Source organism: Macaca fascicularis, chromosome 3, assembly GCF_037993035.2.
Source record: "Macaca fascicularis isolate 582-1 chromosome 3, T2T-MFA8v1.1".
Lineage (NCBI taxonomy): Eukaryota > Metazoa > Chordata > Mammalia > Primates > Cercopithecidae > Macaca > Macaca fascicularis.
The window spans coordinates 58,105,603-58,126,752 of NC_088377.1; the positions used below are offsets into that span (position 1 = coordinate 58,105,603).

At 41.9% G+C, this 21,150-nt stretch overlaps 1 protein-coding gene across 5 annotated transcripts in view; it reads left to right on the plus strand.

Annotated features, from left to right (window-relative positions):
• Positions 1–21,150, plus strand: part of GALNT17 (polypeptide N-acetylgalactosaminyltransferase 17) — a 611,589-nt gene that overhangs the window by 274,864 nt on the left and 315,575 nt on the right. The gene's annotated exons all lie outside the window — the stretch shown is intronic.

The following is a 21,150-nucleotide window of genomic DNA, read 5'->3' on the forward strand; positions in this document are numbered from 1 at the left end:
GCCAAATATTAATGTATTTTCTGTTATGATAAATTTGCCTTTTCTGGACATTTGATAATAAATGAAATCTACAACATGTGGCCTTTTTTGCTGGCTTCTTTCACTGAGCATAATGTTTTCAAGGTTCAACCATGTTGCAGCATATATAAGTACTTTGTTCTTTTTATGACTGAATAATATTTGAGTATAGATGTAGCACATTCTATTTATCTGTTTATTAGTTTATCAGTTGGTGGACATTTGGGTTGTTTCTACTTTGGGGCTATTAAGAATAATAGGGCTATAAACATTCATGTATACATTTTTATTTGGACATGTTTTCAGTTTTCTTGGGTACATATCTAGGAGTAGAATTGCTGGGTTATATGATAATTCTGTGCTTAACTTTTTGAGAAACTGTCAAATTGTTTTCCACAGCCAGACTGTTTTTCACATGAGCCACACTATTTTACATGATCACCATTAATATATGAGGGTTCCAATTTCTCCACATCCTTGACAACACTTTTTTTTTTTTTTTTTTTTTTTGAGATGGAGTCTCGCTCTGTCGCCCAGGCTGGAGTGCAGTGGCCGGATCTCAGCTCACTGCAAGCTCTGCCTTCTGGGTTTACGCCATTCTCCTGCCTCAGCCTCCCGAGTAGCTGGGACTACAGGCGCCTGCTACCACGCCCGGCTAGTTTTTTGTATTTTTTAGTAGAGATGGGGTTTCACCATGTTAGCCAGGATGGTCTCGATCTCCTGACCTCGTGATCCACTCGTCTCGGCCTCCCAAAGTGCAGAGATTACAGGCTTGAGCCACTGCGCCCGGCCCCTTGACAACACTTTTTACTTTTTTTAAATTATGGTCAATCTAGTGGGTATAAGGTGGTATCTTGTAGTTTTGATTTGCATTTCCCTAATGACTAATTATTTTGAGCATCTTTTCATGTGCTTATTTTTCATTAGTCTGTCTTCTTTGGAGAAACATCTATTCAACTAGTTTGACCATTTTAAAATTGATTATTTGACTTGTAAAATTATTGGCTTATAATTAATTATTCTTTATCTATTCTGAATACTCATCTTTATCAAATATTCTGCAACTATTTTTTGCAAATATACTTGCAAATATTTTCTCCCATTCTGTGGGTTGTCTTTTCACATTCTTGATAATGTCCTTGGATGCACAAAAGTTTTTAATTTTTAGAAAGTTCAGTTTATCTTTTTTTCCTTTGGGTGTTTGAGCTTTTGGTGTCATATCTAAGAAACTGTTGCCTAATCCAAAGTCACAAAGATTTGAACCTTTGTTTTCTTCTAAGCGTTTTATAGGCCTAGCACTTCCATATAGGTTTATATCCATTGTGAGCTCATTTTTGGATATGGTTTGAGGTAGGGATCCAAATTCTTTCTATTTTTATTTTTTACATATATAGTTATCCCATGAGCATTTGTTCAAGAGACCAATTTTTCCTCATTGAATGGTTATGGCACCCTTGTCTAAAGTCAACTGACTGTAAATATGAGGAGTTATTTTGGGATTCTCAATCCTATTTCTTTGATTTATGCATCTGTGCTTATGGCACAATCACACTGTCTTGATAACTTTTTCTTTATAGTAAATTTTAAAAGTAGGAAGTGTGAGACCTCCCACCTTGTTCTTTTTTCAAGATTGTTGTGTCTATTCTGGGTCCCTTGCATTTACATATTAATTTTAAGACCAGCTTGAACATTTCTCTGAGAAGTAGATGTCAGAATTTTTTTAGGGATTGTATTATATGTGTAAATCAATTTGGAGAGTATTGTCATCTTGATAATATTAATGCTTCCAATCCATGAACATAGATGTCTTTCTATTTATTTAGGTCTCTAATCTCTTTCAACAATGTTTTTTAGTTTTCAGTATACACATTTTACACTTCCTTGGTTAAATTTATTCCTTAATGTTTTATTCTTTTTAATACTATTATAAATTGAATTGTTTTCTTAATTTCTTTTTGGGTTGTTTATTGTTATTGTATAGAAATACAACTTATTTTTGTATGTTCATCTTGTATCCTTTAACTTTGTTGAACTTTATTATTAGCTCCAATAGGTTTTTTTGTAGATTTTATAGAGCTTTCTTATAGAATATCATGTTATCTTCAAATAATGATAATTTTACTTCTTTCTTTCCATCTGAATATTTTCTATTTATTTTTCTCGCTTAATTACCTCCTCAAAATGTATTTATTAATAAATACCTCTTCTCCTACCATGTCAAGTATGAGAACATTCACCCATGTACCTTCCTAAGGGTTTACAAAAGCCTCTTCTGGAGAAGACAGCTAAGTCATGAGTGAGCTCAGGAAACATGGGACTTGCCATAGTAGGCTATTGTGTAGACCAGGTACTGGACTTAAGGCAAAAATCTGGACAGATGGAATGGGCTTCTCTGTATTTTCTGCTTCTGATCTTATCAAGACCTACTGCCTGTCCTCAGGAGCAGGTCAAAGCAGAACATGTCTTGAAAAATATGAGATATGATACAATGAATGTCTTCTGCTGATCCAGGCAGCAGGCAGAAAGCCTGTAGTCAGAACATCCAATTATAGATAAGAATGGGTGCTATACTCATTCAGGCAATTCATCCTCAGCTTAAGATGAGGTACGTTTGCAGAAGCAGTGTTAGAAATGACAACTCTCAATGCATCTGTCTGAAGTCACACTGCCCTGTTATGGGGGTCGGCCTCTGTGGCTGTGTGTTGTTGTTATCTTGGATCTCCCTTTACCGTCTTCTTCCAGATTCCCAGACCCTCTTCTGTGCTGTCTCCTGTGCTTTTCTCTTGGTTTATGTTCCTTTTTTTGGTGAAACACAACAACTGGAAGCTTCTTAAGAGAGACTGCAAGAAAGAGAAAATCTTTCGAGCTCACTCATGCCTCTAAAGATGGCTTTAGCCTCATCTTCTAGGTGAATGATGGTGTCATTGAGTTAGATGTTACCTTCTTTCAGAATTTTGATGGTTTTACTTCATTATTGTCTATCTTTGTTGTTGTTGTTGTTGTTATTGTTTTGGAAGAACCAAAGACATTCTGATTCCTGATCTTTTGCATGTTCTTTTTTCCTTTCTGGAAGCCTGTAGAATCTTTATCTTGTCACCATAGTTTTAAATTTTACAATGATGAGTCTTGATATGGGTCAGTTTGCATTGATTGGATGGGGCATTTAGTGGCTTCAATCTGAAATCTATTGTCTATCTATCTTTGGAAATTTCTTGGACTTTTAATTGATAATTCCTCCTCATTTTTTCTGTTCTCTCTTTCAGCATCTTTTATTATTCTAGTTTGAGGCCTCTAATAATTGAACCTCTAATTTTCTTTTTTTTTTTTTTTTTTTTTTTTGTTGTTGAGACAGAGTCTTGCTTTGTCGCCCAGCCTGGAGTGCAGTGGCCGGATCTCAGCTCACTGCAAGCTCCGCCTCCCAGGTTCACGCCATTCTCCTGCCTCAGCCTCCTGAGTAGCTGGGACTACAGGCGCCCGCCACCTCGCCCGGCTAGGTTTTTGTATTTTTTAGTAGAGACGGAGTTTCACCGTGTTAGCCAGGATGGTCTCGATCTCCTGACCTTGTGATCCGCCCGTCTCGGCCTCCCAAAGTGCTGGGATTACAGGCTTGAGCCACCGCGCCCGGCCCGAACCTCTAATTTTCTTATTTTTCTCTGGTATATTTCTCTATCTGATATTTTTGCTCTGTTTTCTTTATTCTCACTTCAGTTTTTTTATTCTGCCCTTCTATCCATTTTTTATATTTCTGCTATCATAGTTTTACTTCCAAGTGATCATTTTTATTCTCTGAAAGCTCCTTTTATAACATATTGTCCTTTTTTATTGGAAGCAATATGTTTTCTTATCCCTGGAGGATGTTAATAATATTTTTTGTTTTAAGTTTTTCTCCCTGCATAGTCTATCTCTACAACTTACATTTTTCTCATTGATGTTTAGTTTCTATCTTCCATGTTGGAGGCTTTCCTTAAGTATCTGGTGAGTCTTTTCTGTTTGTGATTATCTCTTAAATAGTGATTAGACAGCCAGGAGCTGGGTGGAGGGGGAATGAGGAGTTATCGCTTAAGAGTATGGGATATGTTTGAGAAGATGAAAAAAGTTGTGGAAATAGATTATGTCTGCACAATAATGTGTATGTACCTAATGTCACTGAACTGTATACTTAAAATGATTAAAATAGTAAATTTCTGGTTATGTCCATTGTATCACAATTTTTAAAAAGCTGGTCAGACATTGCGTACGTGAGTTGGACGTACTTGATTTGACAGTGGAGTGATTTGTGTGGGCTGAAACAAGAAGTGGGAGTGGAGGCTAGATGTGGTGGCTCAAGCCTGTAATCCCAGCACTTTGGGAGGCTGAGGTGGGAGGATCACTTGAGATCAGGCATTTGAGACCAGCCTGGCCAACATGATGAAACCCCGTCTACACTAAAAATACAAAAAAAAAAAAAAAAGCTCTGTGGTGGTGCACACCCATAATCCCAGTTACTCAGGAGGCTGAGACAGCAGAATTGCTTGAGCCCGGGAGGTGGAGGTTGCAGTGAGCTGAGATTGCACCACTGCACTCCAGCCTGGGTGACAGCGTGAGATTCCAACTCAAAAAAAAAAAAAACCGGTGGGAGTGGGAATTTAGCGATCAGTTTCTTTTCAAATAACCTTTGTGCTGGCCTTCCTTATTTTGGTCTGTCCATTTTACCCCCAGTTCCAAAGGCACCTGGTGCTGCCGGTTCCATTGCCTCTTGAGTGTCCTCTGGTATATATCGAGTTGGTTTCTCAGTTTTGGGCATTGTTGGCTTGGGATCATCTGTTATACATCAGTCATTTGGTTAACCTTCTGAATCTGCATTCAGGCTTCCTCGATTTCATGGCTGTTGTCTTGTCTTGCATTTCTTCTGGCTTTGGAAGGTTATGGTTTTTGTTGTTGTTGTTTGTTTATTTTAGAAATCCTTTTACTGTAGTTTTTTAGTGAATTTTGAGTAGTGGTCTCTGATTAATGAGTTAAATTCATCATCTTATTCTGAAAGTTCATCTTTGAGAATGTTTAATATAAATTGATAAACTGTCTTCCAGGTATGCGATACTATCACATGAAGAGTGTATGAAAGACTTTTTTTCACTGTATTCTTACCAACACTGAATCTTATTTATCTTGGTCATCTTGTTCTGATGCAGGGGAAATGGCATTACATTTTTAAATCTGCATTTTAAAAAATAGTATTGATGATGAATACTTTTTCATGTGTTTAACTATATGTTTTTTAGAGATTTGCCTATTGATGACTCCTTTATCCCTTTTTTATTGGAGTATTTATCTTTGTCTTATTGACTTACAAGCACTTTTTATTTTATTTTACTTTAAGTTCTGGGATACATGTGCAGAACGTGCAGGTTTGTTACACAGGTATACATGTGCCATGGTGGCTTGCTGCACCCATCAACCCGTCATCTAGGTTTCAAGCCCTGCATGCATTAGGTATTTGTCCTAATGCTCTCCCTCCCCTTGTCCCCCACCCCCTCACAGGCCCCAGTGTGTAATGCTCCCCTCTCTGTGTCCATGTGTTCTCATTGTTCAACTCTCCCTTATGAGTGAGAGCATGCGGTGTTTGGTTTTCTGTTACTGTGTTACTTTGCTGAGAATGATGGTTTCCAGCTTCATCTGTGTCCTTGCAAGACATGAATTCATTCTTTTATGGCTCCGTAGTATTCCATGGTGTATATCAAGAACTTTTTATATATTAAACAAAGCTTTTTTACATCACTTTGCAAGCATTTCTCTCAACTTGTGCTTCTCACTTTAATTCATTCATAGTCTTTTTTGGCAAGTATAAATTTTACATTATTTAGTCAAATCCATCAGTCTTTTCTTTTTGATACCAAAGTCTTAAGAATGTGATTCATTATGCTTAGGCTGTACGAATATTGACAACCATTTTTATGGGTAAATGTTTCTTTCCAAAATAAATTCCAGACAGGAAATATTTTTATATAAGGTGTAAGAATTTTTAACATAGAGACTCTGTCCCAAAATACGGTTATCTCAATTTAATAGTAAGTCCTTTAACCAGTGATCTGAAATTCACTGTTTTTATCTGCTGAATTATTTAATATTTGGAAATACTGAAGCTGAATCACATATAACCAATTATAAGGAGGAGGCAGGAGTCAAAGAAGATCCCCAGGGTCCCTGCTTAGGTGACAAGATGAGTATTCGTGCTTCTCATTAAGAATGGAATATGCTAAGAATTAAGAATCACAGGTTTGGGAAGGGGATGGACTTCACTTTTTGGATTTGCCAAGTTCCAACATCCTATGGAAATTTACTGTGCCTTTAAAACAGGTGAGTTGTAACCTTAGCCGTCAAGTTTTCCTTAAACTACTATGAGAAGCTTCTTTGTTTTTACAATTAATGGCCTTAATACTCTTTTTGTTTTCTTTTTCTTTTTTTTTTCTTTTTTTTTTTTCCTGAGACAGTTCTTGCTCTCTTGCCTTAGCTGGAGCGCAGTGATGCGATCTTGCCTCACTGCAATCTCCACCTCCCAGGTGCAAGCGATTCTCCTGCCTCAGCCTCCCAAGTAACTGGGATTCAGGTGCCCGCCACCATACCTGGCTAATTTTAATAGTTTTAGTACAGATGGTGATTCACCATGTTGGCCGGGCTGGTCTTGAACTCCTGACCTCAGATGATCCACCCACCTTGGCCTCCCAAAGTGCTGGGATTACAGTCGTGAGCCACCACGCCTGGCCCTCAATACTCTTATATGTCTTATTAATATTTTACTTTTTTAACTTACCTTGTTACCTTCTTTGTTGTAAAGCAGCGGTTCCCAACCCCCGGGCCATAAACTGGTCCATGGCTTGTTAGGGACTACGCCGCCCAGCAGGAGGTGAGAGGCTGGTAAGGGAGCAAAGCTTCATCTGTATTTACAGCCACTCCCCATTGCTAGCGTTACCACCTGAGCTCCCCCCCGTCAGATCAGCAGTGGCATTAAATTCTTATAGAAGTGTGAACCCTATTGTAAACTGCACATATGAGGAATCTAGGTTGCATGCTTCTTATGCGAATCTAATGCCTTATGACCTGTCACTGTGTTCCAGCACCCCCAGCTGGGATCATCTAATTGTAGGAAAACAAGCTCAGTGCTCCCACTGATTCTACATGATCATGAGTTGTAGAATTATTTCATTATATATTACAATGTAATAATAATAGAAGTAAAGTGCACAATAAATGTAATGCACTTGAATCATCCTGAAACCATCCATCTGCTCTGTCCATGGAAAAATGATCTTCCACCAAAGTGGTTCCTGGTGCCAAAATGGATGAGGACTGCTGTTTAAATCAGTAGCATGGAGAGGAAAGAGAGGAATGAATCCCGGCTCAAACTTTAGCTATGTGGTCTTGGCCAAGGCACTTAACTTTTCTGACCTTGTTTAAGTTAGGGTAATAGTAGCTTTCATGCAGGGTTTTCATTGTGAGGTTTAGAGGTAATACTTGCAAGGCACATAGTGCAAGTCCTAACAGTGTCATAAAGAGTACTGTTGAGTGTGCTTATGACATTATTTGATTTGCTAGCTCCAGTTCATTCATCAGTATTCAACTTGCATGTCATCCACACTGGGAAACCATACTGAATTGCCTTCATTTATCTGCCTATCTCTTAAGTGGTAAGACACTTGATGGTGAGACCGATAGCTTGCTCTGTGCTGTAATCCCAGGATCTAGCCCACAGCTAAATTACAGTAATTGTTAAATAGGTTAATTTCAGTTGCACATGTGCAGAGATTTTTTTTTCTTCACTTCTTCTGGCATTGTTCTAGAAACTTTAGGATTTCATGTTGTACATATTTTGGCTTGAATGCTATAGTTATATTGGTTTAGGCGTCAGAAATTGCCTATCTCCTATCACCATCATTTGAGTTTCTTGATGATTTGGACGGTTGTACATCTTGTCACTAATACTTCCCTGTATGACAGGCATATCTGATCAACATCTTGTCTTGGTTGGTTGTATTCAAAGGTTGAAAGCAAGATGGCTGAAAACTTTTTGGAGTGGAAAGTTATACCCTATGCACTTCCAAAAGGAATTTTGGAGAAGAAGTCACACTGGCATTGTTTGCTTTTCTTCTTGGTTTATAATTGCAGAGATGGGAGAAGTCTTGTGTTTCCAAGAGATAACATTCTTCCTGTGTTGCTGAGGCTCTGAGTGAAATAGCCGAGAGACAACTTGTTATCACACAGCTCCATGCTTGGCCAGGCTCTCTTTATTTGAACATCACCTGCCTTCCCCCCTGCCTGTAAAGAGTCTTCCTAATCAGAAATAATACTTGTTTTTGCCCCCAACCAGATCATAGCAGTGTGACAGCATTTGCTGTGTGGGTCTGTAATCCTAACTAGGTTGTGCATTTACATTTCTCTTTGTGTTTTTTAGGCCCCAGGGAGGAAAGAATGAGGAGAGTATGTATCTTTACACAAGCGATAGTGTGAGAACCCCAGCTAAAGCTTCAGCCACTAACTGGCTTTTAAAAACAAGAACAACAACAACGAAACCCTTTTTAGTTCAAACTAATTATAGGTTCACAGAAAGTTGCAAAGATGAACAGGAAATTCCATGTAGCCTTCGCTTAGTTCCTCCCAGTGGTAATGTCTTGCAAAACTCCAGAATACTGTCACAACTAAGAAATTGGCTTTGGTACATTGGCCCTTTAGCCCAGATGGTTGAGAAGTGTGGGAATGTCAGGTAGTTTGGTATTAGCAGAGCTGCTGTTCAGCCGGAATGTTCTACAATGCCATTCCAGTCCACATCTGCTCTGGTGTTATATATAAGCTCGATAGTCTCCGCTAGCTAGAAGAAACATGTTAGGCTCTGCAGCCCTTTTGGATGCTAGTAAGAGCTGTTATTGATAGAATATTCGTATGATACATTGATAACTTAACATGGACAATTCCTATAAGCAGACATGAGCATTTCGTTTGCACGTAAGATTCACACTGCCTTTGATCTTGGAAATTTCAGGGTCCTGAATATGGAGCACCCCAAAATGCTAGAGAAGGGTGAAGTGGCGGGATGCCTCACTTCAGTTATTCCATTCCTGGCTGCCAAACGCATTTAAAGAAAACTTGAGGAAGAAGTGACCGAGCACCAAGGTGTGACCCTGTTTTCCCCAGGGCTTCACGTTCTGTTTTGCTCTCTCTTTAATGACTGTGATTTTTGCTATTTCAAGGAAGAGATTTGCCAGCTTCAGAGCATTTGGAATCAGTATCACCGTAAATAAGAACATAATGAAAAAAAAAACACACCCCAGCCTGTAGACAAATTTGATTGCTGAAATTCATGTGTTATTATTAGAATCATCTGCAAATGCCAGACTTTCAAATGCCTTTGATGGGGTAAGATAGGGGAATGCTCTTTTAAATGGGGGAGACAACTTGGAGCTCTCACCTAGATAGCTTATAGCCTATGCGTACTATGATGTTTCCTTGTAGGTTTGGGCTACTCATATTTATTTTCGAAAAGGTAAAATTTAAATGGAAGAAGCAGTAGAGAGGAATTTCTTAACAAAGGAATTGGAAGCTGAGATGGCTTTCCTTTACAAAGTGCCTCTCATGAATGCACAACTCAGTGTGATATATTTAGTTTAACACTTTGGTGTTTTGCACCTCACATCTCTTTGCTTTTCTTTTCGTCTGTTGCTTTCTTTTGTCCTTGCTTTGATCTCACTATGGAATCGCCCTCAAAATGCTTTCATACATAGCAAAAGCTTCCCTCTTTAATCTCTCTCATTCTTCCTGAAGTTTCTTCTCACTCTTGCCTCATTTTTGCTCTAGCCCATAGTCAGCAAGTGCATTATTTAAGTCTGCAAAGCTGAGAGATGCTCAGAGAATAAAATATGCAGTGCAGCCACCTCCTGGGTTATTTCATCCTGCCGTTTTACATGCTTGCTTCCTCACCATGGCTATTCTTCAAGCCCAGGATTTCAGAGACAGATGGGCCCATGCCATAGTGGCAAAGCTGGGGTAGGGTGTGTGTATATCTACCAGATATGTGGCTCCTGTATCCCTCAGGCTTCTTCAGAGCTTCACTGTATTGTTCAGAAGAGTTGGAAGCCCAAAAGGTTCCCTGGCTGCCCAGTCTTTTGAAACCTCTTAATCAGCCCTTAGGTCTCTTCTCTGTGGAGTATCGACCACAGTGAGCAGAAGGCAGCCTAGAAAAAGTAGGCGCCTGCCTCAAGTCCAGAGCCTGCTGCTCCCATCCTGCAGCCTGGCCAACTTTCCACTCATGGTTACAGCCCTAATCCTTTATCTTCCCTCTCTGAAACTGGTGCTGATGGCTGCAGATTCAGAAGAAAATGGGATCATCATACTGGTGCTTTGCACTCGCATTGGTCCTCATGCAACCCTGTGCAGTGGAATAAGGCTGTATACACTGATAATTAGTCTATAATCAGAGGTGTGGGTGCTTCCAAGCTACCAGAGGGAGCCAACTCTCAGGACAAGCCCAGGCCAGGCCACAGCAGCTTTGTATTAGCAGACAAACAATTTCAGATTTCACAACATCACATTCACAGGAATCAGAGGTAGAGTGGTGATGTGTGTAGGCATGTCACTTACAAGTGGTGTGACCTTGGGAAAGTTGCTGGCCCTCTGTCTTAGTCCATTTGGGAACTGCTGTAATAAGTACCTTAGGCTGGGTATTATGGCTCATGCTTATAATCCCAGCACTTTGGGATGCTGAGGTTGGAAGATCACTTGAAGCCAGGAGTTTGAGAGCAGCCTGAGCAACATAATAAGACCCCATGTCTACTAAAATAAAATAAAATAAAATAAAATAAAATAAAATAAAATAAAATAAAAATAAGGCATCGTGGTGCATGCCTGCAGTCCCAGCTACTTGGGGGGCTGAGGCAGAAGGATCGTTTGAATCCATGGGTTGGAAGCCACAGTGAGAGCTATGATCATTCTGTTGTACTGTAGCCGGGCTGACAGAGGGAGACTATTTTTCTAAAAAAAAAAAAAGAAAAAGTAAAATAAAGAAATAATACCTTAACTATTATGTATCCATAAAAATCAAAAATAACGAAGTTAAAAAGAAATGCCTTAGACTTGGTAATTTACAAACAATGAAATTTATTGCTCACAATTCAGGGGCCTGGGAAGTCCAAAGTCAGTGTCTGGTGAGGGCCTACTCCTCATAGATGTCTGTGTGTTTCCATGTGTAGTAAGTGGTGAACCAGCTCCCTGGGGCCCCTTTTGTAAGGACACTCAACCCATTCATGAGGGTAGAGTCCTCGTGACCTAATCACCTCCCAAACACTTGCCCTCTTAATACCACCCCATGGAGGCATTGATTGGCATTTAATGTATGAATTTTGAGGGAACACAGACATTCAGAGCATAGCATGCTCTCTGTGCTTCCCATTTTCTCATCTGTAAAGTGGGGTTGATCATGCCCTTATCTCACAGAGTCTTTAAGAGGTATGAAGGAGTTGCTGTAGGCCAACAGCTTGTGGCTCCTAATAAGGACTCAGTAAGTATGAAGACAAATGTTGTGGAATGTTACAAGTTTCCAAGACAGCCCATTCACTGGTTCAATTACCAGAGGAGATCTAATTTGGCTGACTAGTGTTCTGGAGTGTTTCCTGATTAGCTGACATTTTTAGTCAGCTTGGTTAGCAATTTGGGGATATAAATATTTCATTATAGATACAGACAAGCATAGTATTTGAAATGTTTGAAAAATAGTGATTGTCAGCAGAAAAGGAACTCTGGCATTGGTGAAATCTGCCTCCCCAGTTAGTATTCTCAGTGAGAAACTAACAAAGTTTACACATCGGGCCCCTCCCTTGCACGGGTGCCCTTCGAGGTCATCTGATGACCCCTTGCTGTGTGTTTACATGTCATGCATTTTTGGTAAACTTAGAAAAGTAAGCTTTTAAAATGTTTCTCAAAGAGAATGCCCCAAATTGTATAAATTTCAGGTCCCACAAAACCCAGCGTTCATTTCTGGGATTTGCTATTTCCATTGGACAGATAAGAAACCCCTATGCTGCATAAGCGGGATATGCAACCTAGTTTCTCCCCGCTCCACCATCTTTTGTTCATTTTTAAAGATAAAACTTTAAAACTTTGTCTAATAATATTTTTAAAATATTTTAAAATGGTCTTTGTATGGCTGCTTTTATACATTTAGCTGATTCGTTATTGTATGGCTGCTTTTATACATTTAGCTGATTGGTTATTTCAGGCATAAATTTATTCCCAGGCACACCTGCATTTCCAGGTGTTTTTTGTTTTTTGTTTTTTTTGAGATGGCATCTTACTCTGTCACCCAGGCTGGAGTGCAGTGGTACAATCGCCGCTCACTGCAACCTCTGCCTCAAGCTGGGCTCCCACCTCAGCTTCCCAAGTAGCTAATACCCAAGTGTTTTCAGTCTGTGTTTTATGTTCTGTCTAGGGTATCGAAGTTAATTCTTACATATATAAAATATTGAAATCTCTCAGAAAAAAAGAAAAAAAAGAGATGATGCAGAAATGTCAAGTGTCCTGACTAACATCTATGCTAAACTCTGTGTTGAAGACCATTTTTTTCACTGTGATCTCTGTCATAAGTCCCTAAGCATAGAGAGCTGGACGTTTCCATCGGGGTGGAGAGAAAGGCTGGCATCTGGGAGGGCCCAGAGTGTGGACACCACGCAGGGACTGGATTCTCTCCACATCCAGTCTGGAAGAGCTCAGGAACTCAAGTCCTATCAGGATGAGGAGTCTTATCTAAGTGTCTCACCAGATGCTTCCAGACAGAGGTAGCCTTGGAAACCCATTGAACAAGCTAGGAGCAGAGATGTGCCCAGGGAGAAGGTGGCCTAGGAGGAACCCAGGGGAGGGACAGACCAGCTGACCAGACTGGGTTTTAGGGGCAAGCCTCCAGTCCACCAGTTACCAACATGGGGGTTGGAAGGACCCCATGGCCACAGAATATGAATCAGACTTTCAACAAGGTCAAGGATTTTAAATTCACACACTCAGGCTGGGCATGGTGGCTCATGCCTGTAATCCCAGCACTTTGGGACGCCAAGGCAGTAGCATCACTTGAGCCCAGAGTTCAAGACCAGCCTCAGCAACATGGTAAAACCCTGTCCCTTCAAAAAATAAATAACAAAATTCGCCAGACATGGTGGTGCATCCTTGTAGTCCCAGCTACCCGGGAAGCTGAGGCAGGAGAATCACTTGAGCCCAGGAGTTGGAAGCTGCAGTGAGCTATGATCTGGCCACTGCATTCCAGCCTGAGTGACAGAATGAGACCCTCTTTCAAAACAAAACAAAATTACACACAACATAAAATCACTTCTTCTTCTGCACTTTCAAAACTAACAGACATAAAAGACCACATATTTTATGACTCCATTTTCATGAACTATGTGTATTAGGCAAATTTATAGGGACAGAAAGCATGTTAGTGGTCACCAGGGGTTGGGAAAGGGGAGACGGGGAGCAGCTGCTCAGTAGGTATGGGGTTTATGTTTGGGGTGATGAAAAAGTTATAGATAGTGGTGATAGTTGCACAACATTGTGAATGTACTTAATGCCAGTGAATTGTATATTGTAAAAAGGTCAAAACATTTTAAACATGGTAAAAACAATGAAAAAAGTGAACCAGTGCTTTTGAGATGTTTGGGGTTTGCATGAGAATGACCTGGGGGTGCTGTCCAGTTCCACTAAGGCCCACTGAATTAGGGATACCGAGAAAGGAGCCTTGGAACCTACATTTTCATAAGGTCCCCAGTGATTCTCACTCTGGGAATACTGGCAGGCATTTCCATTCTATTTTGTTTCTTAATTGGAATGTGCCATATGTGCTATTTTCTCGTCCCCAGCTGTCACAACCCATGTATTCACAGTGAGCAGCGTGCCCAAACCTCAGCAGTTGCTGGCAGGGAGAGGTGTTGGTGATAAACGTGGCAGTGGTGGCAATGGGGGTTGATGGTGTCAGAAGGAGTGTTGATAGAATTGTGGCATTAGTAACAGTGGTAGTAGGAACAGGGAGTGAAAGCAGAAGGCAGGACCATATGGGATCCTTGTCCAGGGACTGACCCGATTGTGAGATTGCCCCACGCAGAAGTGGCCAGCCATCAGAATCCCAGTTTTGGAGCCAAGCTTGGTGGCTCACACCCATAATTCCAGAGCTTTGGGAGGCCAAAGTGGGGGGATTGCTTGAGGCCAGGAGTTTGAAACCAGCCTGGGTAACATAGTGAGACCTCATCTATACAAAATAAAATAAATTAGCTGGGCATGGTGGTGTGTGCTGGTAGTTCCAGGTACTCAGGAGGGTGAGGCAGGAGGATCGCTTGAGCTCGGGAGGTTGAGGCTGTAGTGAGCCATGATTGCACCACTTCACTCCAGCCTGGGCAACAAGGCCAGACCCTGTCTCTGTCTCCGTATATGTGTGTGTATGTATGTATATATTTATTTATTTATTTACTTATTTATATGTATTTTATATATATACTGTGTGTGTGTGTATATATATGCATATATACATATATACACATACATATATATAAACTCACACACATACACACACACACATTTAAAAAAAAAAATATATATATATATATATTTAAAAAGATTCCAATTTTGGAAATGGCATGGCCAACCCTCACCATGTAGGCCAAGGTCACTTCCAGAGGGTTCAATCTTTTAGATGAGGCAGGACAAGTAGGTCCTAGGCAGTGGGGAAAGTGGAGATGAACAGGGCAACACTGCGATTCTGGAATGTCAGCTCAGTTGGGGTAAGCTCTGGCCCACATTCGGGGTCTAGTTCATCCCAGATTGAGTTAGGCAGGGGGGTAAATGCTAAGCCAGAGCCACCCAATAGGCACTTAGCAGACCAGCTGATGCAGCAGCTTCCCATTTGAAGCTTGTAAGAAATACAAGTTATTGGGCCACCTCAGACTTACCGGTGATTCCAATGCAGATTGAAGGTAGAGGAACACTCACTCATCTAAGCTTACACAGATTCTCCCAAATCTCCATACTTCGAAGGGCAATTGAAATATTCAGTAAGTCTCATCATCAAGGCTTAATAACTGTATGAGGGTTGAGAGGTCAGGTTGCCCACCATTGTGGATGCGCAGACTTGGCCTAATCCTGGACTGGGTGGCCACTTCCCAAGCACACATAAAAAATCCCAAGCACTGAGACTTTTGCATTGGTTCTGGAAGCAGGTGGAGCTGAGTCTGTTTTAGGACCACCAGGTTCATATGTCCACTGTGCAGTAACAGACCAATTACGCTGAGACAGCAGGGTTTGCAACAGAGAAAGAGTTTCATGATCATAGGGTAGCCAAGTGAGGAGACAGGAAAAGATCCTCAAATCCACCTCCCCGAGGATTTCTGGGCTGGGGATTTGAAGGGGATCATGGAAGGTGAGAGGCTGGAGAATCAAGGTCATTCATTGATCAGGGTAAAGGGGATGACATTATCAAGATGTGGAAACTGCATTCTTTGGTGAGGCAGCTTCTTGTGGAGTCCTTCAGACCAGCTGATGTCAGCAGTTTCATTGGTATGGAGGACATGAAAGAATATCTCAAAGGGAAAACTTAATGTTTTATAATGTTCAAGTTGTTATCAATAGAACAGTTAAGGGGGACTGTAATCTTGTAACAGGGTCTATTGTGCTAGGCATTCTAGTACAACAGGCACCAAGAAACTATGACAAAACAGATCAGAGACTAATGATTAATGCTGAATGTGCTGCATGCTTGGTTTATTTTAATTTCCCCCTCCCTTCTTTCCTGATTTTTTTTTTTTTTTTTTTTGAGACAGAGTCTCACTCTATTGCCCAGGCTATAGTGCAGTGGCATGATCTTGGCTCACGGCAACCTCCACCTCCCAGGTTCAAGCGATTCTCTCACCTCAGGCTCCTGAATAGCTGAGATTACAGGCGTGTGCCACCAAGCCAGGCTAATTTTTAGTAGAGACGGGGTTTCACCATGTTGGCCAGGCTGGTCTTGAACTCCTGACCTCAGGTGATCCACCCACCTCGGCCTCCCAAGGTGCTGGGATTACAGGCGTGAGCCATTGCGCCCGGCCTCCTGATTAATTTTATAAAGTGTATAGGGGCAATTTCAAGTCTACTAGGTCAATACTTGCTCCTGAGCAGGGCTCTGAGACCAGGGATGGTGCCAATAGTTTATTCTGTCATATCACTGAAAGTGCAGGATTGAGACAGAATTCTGTAATGTTCTTTGCTTTAGTTCTTACTGTTTCATAGCTTTATTTTCGTCAATTTATGCTCCATAAGCCTGGATGACATGTGTTTGTTTTATTGTTAAGGAGCAGGTGTGCATACCTCCCTCTCCAGTCCTTCCTGATCACAAGCAGTGTTCGCTTCTCCCCCTCAACCTCCTCAAATGCTGTTTATCAAAATCTTAAAAAACACAAGGGTTCCCAAATGGCACTTGGCCAATTTTTTATTGGATTTTATAACATTTATTTTTGTCAAAATGAGTTTCTGCATTTATTTTTGCAGAAGGTAAACATTTATTTTTGCAGAAATGAGTTTCTCTTTTCTTCTCTGAGTGTGTTCGTGAGGAAAAAGAGAAAGTAAGATGTTTTTCTTAGTGTTTTTATAACATCCTAAAATGGTTTAATCTGTTAAGGATGATAAAGGATCTTAGGTGAGGGAGTGACTTTCTTTTTTTTCCTTTTTTGAGAGAGTCTCTCTCTGTCGCCCAGACTGGAGTGCAATGGCACAATCTCAGCCCACTGCAACCCCCGCCTCCTGGGTTCAAGCGATTCTTCTACCCCAGCCTCTCGAGTAACTGGGATTACAGACATGTGCCACCACGCCTGGCTAATTTTTGTATTTTTAGTAGAGATAGGGTCGCACCATGTGGCTAGGCTGGCCTCGAACTCCTGAGTTCAAGTGACCTGTTTGCCTAGGCCTCCCAAAGTGCTGGGATTATAGGAATGAGCCTCCATGCCTGGCTAAGGGGGTGACTTTCTAACCAGTGTCAGGTTGGGGATTTGTGTGCTTCTATGGGGGCCTGGGGACCTGGTTTTACTTGGTTAATTTATAGACTCATTCTCTTTAAGGTGAATTTGGGCTCTTGCACCCCATCTCAACTTCAGTTTCTCTCCATTTTCAAATCTCAACACCCTAATGCTCTTAGGCAGTCTCAAATATGTTCCACCAGAGCCGGGCTTTCTGGAAGTCCTTCTTGAGATGTCCTCATCCAGTTCTCTCTGTGTTGACCCTGTCCCTGCAGGAGACAGCTGAATCTGGAGGGATTTCTTTTTTTCCCACTGGTACCATCGGAGGCCTCCTGTTTGTCTAGATCAACGGGCCATTCTCAGCTCTCATTTTCTCTAATGCATTTGACTTTCCTGACCCAGGAAGTTGAGTAGCTTTTTGAGGACAGGGACTCTGTCCTTCTCACCCACAGAGACTCCTTTAAATATTTATAAAATGAATGCACATATCTTTCTTCCAGAAACTCTGCCAAACACTTTACAGGATAATGCTTCGGAACTGGCGTCATAGGAGCATTATCCTGTAAAGTGTTGGACTCGGTTTTCAACACCTCCAGATGATGCTCTTGGGCTCTCGGATTTGAGAACTGCAGTTCCTCCTTGGAGGCCCATCTGTACTGCCTTGAGCATGGCTTCTCCAGCCCTTCTTCCTTCTACATTCTCTATCCAGCCCTCTACAAAATAAAAGAAATTAGCTGGGCATGGTGGTGCATGCCCCTAGTTCTAGCTGCTCAGGAGGCTGAGGCAGGAGGATTGCTTGAGCCCGGGAGGTGGAGGCTGCAGTGAGCCATGATTGCTCACTAGCCCTTCTTCCTGTCTCCTAACTACATGTGTTCCACAAAGTGTGGTTCTAAGTCTTCTTCCCTGCGTTTCCTGGAACTGTCACCCTCTCATGGCCATCAGAGTCTCGTGCCCAAGCTTGAGTACAGTGGCACAATCTCAGTTCACTGTAACTTCCGCACCACCAGGTGCATGTGATTCTCCTGCCTCAGCCCCACTGACTGGCTGGGATTACAGGTGCCTGCCACCATGCCCAGCTAGTTTTTGTTCTTAATAGAGATGAGGTTTCTCCATGTTAGGACGCCATCTCTCGTCACACAGTCCCTGACACCTCTGCCCTGTTTTCTCCCCTCCAGACCATTGTCGTGGTTCAGATGCCTAACCCAGAATGTCCTCTGGCCCCCTCAACCTGTCCTCAGAGAAACTCATCAACTTGTTCTTCCTTTTTTCTTCTTTTTCTCTTTTTAGATCAATTGTATCTGGCCGAGTGTGGTGGCTCACACCTGTAATCCTAGCACTTTAGGAGGCAGAGATAGGGGGATCACTTGAGGCCAGGAGTTCGAGACCAGCAGGGACAACATAGCAAAACACTGTCTCCACTAAAAATACAAAAATTAGCTGGGTATGGTGGCAGGCGCCTGTAGTCCCAGCTACTTGGGAGGCTGGGGCAGGAGAATTATTTGAACCCAGGAAGTGGAGGTTGCTGTGAGCTGAGGTCACGCCACTGTACTCCAGCCTGGGTGGCTGAGCGAGATTCCATCTGAAACATAAAATAAAATAAAAATAAATCAGTGGCATCTTCCCAGTTTCCTAGACTGAAATGTTGGTGCTCATGATACTGTCATCTAAGTAGATACAATTTTTCACTTAGGTGTTTTTTGGTGTGCTTATGTATTCTAGAATAGTGAGAGCTCATGTCCAAATCTTCTGCATAACTTAACAACTTTTTCCTTGAATGCTCCCAGCCAAAACAATTTCTCTCTCTCTGCGACTCCTCACAGCACTCTTCCTCCATGGCCATTATTTTTTTGTGGGGATGGGGGGGCCATTAGCTTCATTTACCTTATAATATTAAATATTATAATTTATTTTTATTTATTTATTTTTTAGGTGGAGTTTTGCTTTTGTCGCCCAGGCTGGAATGCAGTGGTGCGATCTCGCCTCACTGCAACCTCCGCCTCCCAAGTTCAAGCGATTCTCCTGCCTCAGCCTCCCGAGCAGCTGGGATTACAGGCACCCGCCACCACACCTGGCTATTTTTTTTTTTAGAAGAGACGGGGTTTCACCATGTTGGCCAGGCTGGTCTCGAACTCCTGATCTCAGGTGATCCACCTGCCTTGGCCTCCCAAAGTACGCCTTCCTGTAATTTTTAAACATATCTCATCTCCTTAACTCAATTGTAAGCATCTTGAGGGAGCACTTGTGTCTGGATTGTCTTTGAGCACAGGCCAGAGCACAACTCAGTATCTTATAAAGTCCAGAATCACACTGCAGGGACTGGGAAGAGAAGCCTGCTCAGTGTCACTTGTTCTTAAGCCCTGATCATTGGATGGTGGCATCTGCCTCGCTGTTTCCATATGCTGTTGTTTGGAACAGTGTATCCCTGTACCTTGTAAGAGTGAGAATGGTGTCTACTGCTATACAGTAGGCCCTAGACTTTATGGATGATTTTGGCGGCTGGGCGCAGTGGCTCATGCCTGTAATCCCAGCACTTTGGGAGGCTGAGGTGGGTGGCTCACCTGAGGCCAGGTGTTTGAGACCAGCCTGACCAACATGGTGAAACCCCATCTCTACTAAAAATACAAAATTAGCCACGCGTGGTGATGCGTGCCTGTAGTCCCAGGTACTCAGGAGGCTAAGGCAGGAGAATCACTTGAACCCAGAAGGTAGAGGTTGCAGTGAGCTGAGATCGCACCACTGCATTCCAGCCTGGGCAACAAGAGGGAAACTCCATCTCAAAAAATAAAAATAAAAATGATATTGACTAGTTTGAAAGACAAGCTGTTGTTCATAGGAAGTTATGCAATTAATCAACATTAATAAGTATGATAAACCAATTATTATTAGATTTACCATTTATTGAATGCATGTTGAGTGTTTTCTATATAGCTTTTCCTTTAGTCTTAGCAGCCATAAGGCTAGTACCAAATGATTAGGCTTTACCCTTTTACTCCTTTAATACCTCCCAAAACTCTTTAGATATGAGAAGGCCAGTGGTAATGACCCACACTTTCTTTTGCCAGCCTTACTGATCCATACCCATATATCTCCCCCAAAGTCTTGCAACTGCTTAACAAATGAGGAACTCATTTGATACCCAGATGTGGTGAGTAATGTAGCCAGGAGCTGACATCCTGTTCGTGGGAAGAGCCACGACCAGGTCACAGGTCACGTGGCAGCTAAGAGCTAACAGTGCCTGCGGAACACCTGGCATGGTGCCCAGTGCTCAGCATTCAGAATGTTCTCCCTGAACTTAACGGAGATTCCTGCAGTCACAAGCCAACCCTGGTCACCAGGGGGGATTCGCCTTGTAGCATTCCATGATCTATGGCCTTTGGTGACATGTCCCTGAGTACCCCAGCACCCGTGCAGGGTGTATGGAGTGCAGGTATCTAAGAATCCCCTCCCTGTTAGCCCCTCATTTTCCTCCCTATACCTGGTGATTTTTATGCACACAAAGTATCGCTGTTTTTTTTTTTTTTTTTTTTAAGATGTCTTTATTTTTATTTATTCTGAAAATTAAAGACCAGGTCTTGCTCTGTTGCCCAGGATAGAGTGCAGTGGTGTAACTATAGCTCACTGCAGCCTCCAATTCCTGGGTTCAAGTGATCCTCCTGCTTTGGCCTCCTGAGTAGCCAGGAGTACAGGTGCACAACACCAGACTCGGCTGAGTATCAGTCTTTATGTCTATAGAGTTAGATTCAGCTGAATTGTGTTTCAGCTCTCCCGTTACCACAAATGTGACCTCGGAACAGGTTAGCCTCTCTAAGATTATGTCTTCATTTGCAAAATAGAATTAACGTAGTTAATTAATGGAATTAATCTAGCAACCTCCTGGGGTTTCTGCAAGGATTAAATTAGCTCATAGAAATGCACTTTCCCACCTGCTTGTTGCAGAAGGGAGGGCATTCAATCCCTGGTAGCTTTAGTTCTGCCTCCAAGCTAGCATTTCTACTACTGAGCAGAGACTTATTTTGCGTCCCAAGGCACGTACTGTAAGAATGAGTCTGTGTGCAGATGGAAAAGCCCGTATAGAAATTGATAAACCGGATGGACCCATGGGGTAGCAGGAGGACAAGGACAAGGATTCTGGTCAAGTTTGGGGGGA